The sequence below is a fragment of the Macadamia integrifolia genome, chromosome 12, assembly GCF_013358625.1.
Source record: "Macadamia integrifolia cultivar HAES 741 chromosome 12, SCU_Mint_v3, whole genome shotgun sequence".
Taxonomy (NCBI): domain Eukaryota; kingdom Viridiplantae; phylum Streptophyta; class Magnoliopsida; order Proteales; family Proteaceae; genus Macadamia; species Macadamia integrifolia.
In genome coordinates, this window is record NC_056568.1 from 25,868,254 (window position 1) to 25,872,961 (window position 4,708).

Genomic DNA, 4,708 nt, shown 5'->3' on the forward strand with positions numbered 1-4,708 from the left:
AGTTATTGTGGGATACTGGTGTTGGCACATACGATTCATTTAAGAAAGACACATTCAATTTACGTGCATGCCTTTTATGAACAATTAATGATTTTTCTGCATATGCTAACCTATCAGGATGGAGCACTAAAGGTGCATTTGTGTGTCCATGTTGCAACTGAGAGAATGTGTCAACTTGGCTGAAAAATGGTGGTAAGGATTGTTACCTAGGCCATTGTAGGTTCCTCAAAAATCATAAATATTGAAGATATAAGAGATGCTTTAATGGTCAGGTAGAGCTTAGGGAAGCACCTCAACCTCCTACAGGTACTGATGTGTTAGCATAATTGGAAAATGTTGTGTTTCCTGCATTTGGAAAGGATTCAACTAAGGAGAAAAATGCAACCAAAAGGAAAAGAGTTGGAGGTCCACCACAACTACCACTTAATTGGAAGAAGAAAAGTATTTTTTTTTAGTGGTCTTATTGGAAAGATAATCTACTATGCCACAATCTAGATGTAATGCATATAGAGAAGAATGTGTGTGAAAGCATTTATCATACATTATTGGATGTGAAAGACAAATTAAAGGATAACATCAAAACCCATCTAGATTTGGTGGAAATGAACATTAGGCCATCTTTACATCCACAAAGGATGGAGGGCAGCAACAAAATCATTCTACCTCTTGCAAGCCATACAATGTCTAAGAAAGAGAAAGAATTGTTTTGCAAAGCTTTAAAGGGGTTGAAGTTCTCTAAAAGTTATGCGGGAAATATATCACAATGTATGAATGTGAATGAGAGGAATATTTCTGGATTGAAAAGCCATGATTGCCATGTTTTAATGCAACAACTCCTTCCTTTGGCACTGTGAGCACACCCTACCAAGAATGTTCAGTTGGTGTTGCTTTCGTTGAGTTCGTTTTTTCGTGGGTTATGTTCTAAAGTTGGTACATTAGAAGATTTTAACAATCTTGAAGAATGTATTGCAGAAACACTATGCCATCGTGAGAGAATCTTCCCACTTGCATTCTTTGATATTATGGTTCATTTACTAATTCACTTACCACGAGAGGCAGTGTTAGGTGGACTCGTACAGTACAGATGGATATATCCTTTCGAAAGGTTGGTTTGTAGTCTTCATTCAAAAACTTCTTATGTTTCTTTTTTTAATTCTACACTTGATTTTGTGGATGAAATTAAGTTTATCCTTGTATCAAAATAGGTTCAACAAGACTCTAAAGGGCTATAAGCGTAATCGAAGTAAAATAGAAGGGTCTATTTCAGAAGGATACCTTGATGATGAATGCCGAAAATTTTGTTCTAGTCACTTCCAAGGTATTGAGACTAGGTGGACCTGCCCCATAAGGAATATTGGTAGTGGGGAACATTAAACGGACAAGCATTGGATATTCTCATGCATCGGTAGACCATTGGGGCGTCCTAAGATGATACGATTAGAGCCAAAGGAGGTAAGTGAGGCACATCGATATGTGCTTCTCCATTATGATGCCATCGACACATATCGAGAGTAAGTGCCTAAATTATCATTTTCTAATTGTTTGACTCAACTATTATTTTATTCAACACTTCTAATTCATTTGCCATAATGTGATATCTTATAATGTAGACGTCACAAGGAAGAACTTATGAAGAGTTTAGGCAATAGAAGTAGTCCCTACAGAGACAAGGTGCATGCTGAAAATTTCCTAGAGTGGCTCAGATGTCAAGTAAGTAGTTATTTGTATTTTTGTGCGCGATGTAATACATAATTAGAAGCCATTATTAGTTGCATAACAAATAAGCTTGAATTGTATAGGTGGATATGCAACGCCAAAGCGGAGAAGTGGTTCCAGACATTATTAAATGGTTGGCTAATGGATCCTTTTCGGATGCAAAAAAATACACAGGTTATATATATAATGGCATAAGGTATAACGTAAAGGATCGCGAAACCAATTGGTGAACGCAAAATAGTGGGGTGTTAGTAACGGCAGGAATTGAACTCTACTATGGTGTGTTGAAGGAAGTAGTTGAGTTAGAGTATTGTGGGGATCTTAAAACAATTTTATTTCAAGTTGATTGGGCAAATACACATAATGGGGTGCTTAAAGAAGATATCGGATTTACACGTGTGAACTTCAGTCATTTGATGCATTCCAGTGAAGATATTCTTGATGACCCTTTTGTCTTTCCAAGACAAACAGAGCAAGTGTTTTATGTGTCAGACCCTTTAAATGAGGGTTGGTGCCTTGTTGTAAAAGCTAACTAACATGATACATTTGATATCAGTGGTGATGTGGCAGAGGAACATCACCAACCTATACAAATGGGAGAAGGGGATGATGTTGATGCTGATCTTAACATGACAAGAACTGACTTGGATGGAACAGTAGTTGACACCCTAATTTGAACAGAAATTTCCTTTTTCTTGCCTGCATTCTCTCTCCGTAACTGTATTATGTCTTCTTATGGTTTGACTAGTCAACAATGGTTTTGAGTGAAGTAAAAGTCTTCCAAAAGGGTTTTTTTTTTAGTTTTAGTTTTCTATTGTCCTTTATTATTTTCCTTACTGAACAAGTTAGTATCTTTTAGTATTTTGTTGATTCCCTTACAATTATCCTATTTTTGTTCTGTTTTTTAATTTCTATTTATTTTTATTCTATGTTTCTAGGTTGTAACCTAAACTATATAAGAGGAGTAGTTAACCAATTGAGAATTAACCAATGAATGAAGTCACAACCATTGTTGCTCTTTAATTCCTAAGAAAATTTTCTTCAACAGTTGATATCTATTCCACCCACATCTATCTCATCTTGTTCTAGTTTCTCTTTGTTTTAACTTTGTGATTGAGTGTTCTGTCAGCTTGAAGCCCTATAGGATCTTACAAACTAAAGCTTGTATTCATCCTAAGAACACAGAGATCAATTGAGGTTTTTCAGGTTTCAAAGCTTAGGTGAGCTACCTTACAGAAAAAAATGATTATGTATTGTTGATTGCCTTAGTACTTATTTTGATTGATAACTAGTTTGTTATGCAAAGATTGCACTTAATTTTTTTTTTAAAGTTCTCATTTTGCAGATAGATGTACTTACTTTCATTTTACTTTATTGTTTGTATACAGGTTTTAGATAATGGAGGATATAACCCCACCGATAGAGCGTACTAGTATCACAGAGGCATCTTCTTCGAGAAGTATAACTCTTTACTTTTTAACTTATAGTTAGTAAATTCACAGTACTCCATTAATAAATAATGTTATCTAATCATTGCGTGGAGATACCAAAAAGGAAAGAGGGCCAAGTAAAAGCATCAAAACAATGGAAATTCCTCATGGGCAACCAGTGAAGCTAAGAGCAAATCACCTAAATTAGTTAATTGTTGATGAAGCTGCCTAGTTTAGTACATATTTGGGCACCTTGATTAGAAGCCAAAAAATGATGCCACTTAACTATGAAGATTGGAGATATGTTCCAGAACACTATAAGGAACAACTTTGGAACCATATCCAGGTATGGTTTTATCGCATTATGTAATTTATAATCCAACGTTTAAGGTGATTAGTGTATTGTGGTTTTTTTTTTTTGTTGGTCTTTAATGTCTAATATTTTGCTATTGTAGTATAAATATGAAATACCAATTTAGTGTAAGAAATTTGTACGCCAGAAAATTAGTGGCATATGGCGGCGTTCAAAAAAGAATTGAAGAAAGAAACAATTAAAAAATAGGGTCCCAGCAGATCAGTGGCGTGCTTTTGTAGCGCTATGGACATCTGCGAAAAAGAAGCTAATATTTTCTTCTTCTTCAGTCAAACTTGATATGCTAATGTAATTGTGGGATGACCTATTTTAATGATGTTTCCCAATATGGTAGGCAATTAGTGATAAAAACAAAGATAACAGAAAACTCCAGGTTATGAATCATAGTTCTAGGAGGATGAGTTATGCAAAGGTGGGAGAAAAGCTGGTATGTTTTTATTCACATGTATGAACATTAGAAATTGTAGTGTACTTTTTAATTTAACTTTGTTCTAATAATCATGTTTGTTTGTTTAGCGTAAGGAGCATCCTACTGGGAAATGCCCAGGCAGGGTAAATGTAATACCCTACTTCTTAAATCCGGTCTGATTACACGGTTGACCCGGTTTAACCATGCAGGACCCGAACCGGAGAGAGTTAAGGCGGGTTTCTTATGAACCATGATGGTAAGGGTGACCTTAAACACCAGCTGGCCAGACAAGTCCGAGCCAGTGCCAGAGGAGATGGGTGTACCCAAGCCGTGTACATGTACATATTATAAGGCCATGTACGGATAAGGCAGGTATGTAGCCGTATTTTAAGGCGCATACGTATGTTACATCTTATGCCAAGAGTGAGATTCGTGCCGAGGGCTGAATTCTGTCAAAATCCCACTTGTTGGCCAAGTTTTGGCCCTCAGGTGGGCAGTCACAGGTGGGTGCATCCACCCACCTGAGTGACCCAACCATGAGGTTATAATATGTTTTAAAAGGTATAAATAGCTATCTTATGTTTTCTTCTTTTTTCTTTTTCTCATTTATGACACTCGGACGTTTGGTGAGAAGAGTAAAGAGGAGAGAGAAAAGAAGGGAAAGAAGAGGAAAAGAGAAGGAAGAGGAAGAAGAGATGGATTTCAGTGGCGCCGAGGCTTGATCTTCCCATTCCAATGCCGAAAAAGTGATCTCCAATATGAGATCTACATTTAGAGGTG

At 36.4% G+C, this 4,708-nt stretch overlaps 1 long non-coding RNA gene across 1 annotated transcript; it reads left to right on the forward strand.

Annotated features, from left to right (window-relative positions):
* The first annotated feature begins 674 nt into the window (after positions 1-674).
* On the forward strand, positions 675-3,533 carry LOC122057175. The gene is made up of 6 exons (XR_006133470.1): positions 675-1,105; positions 1,206-1,511; positions 1,611-1,710; positions 1,800-2,936; positions 3,105-3,175; positions 3,260-3,533. It is a non-coding gene; the product is annotated as an uncharacterized LOC122057175 (long non-coding RNA).
* Positions 3,534-4,708: the final 1,175 nt, after the last annotated feature.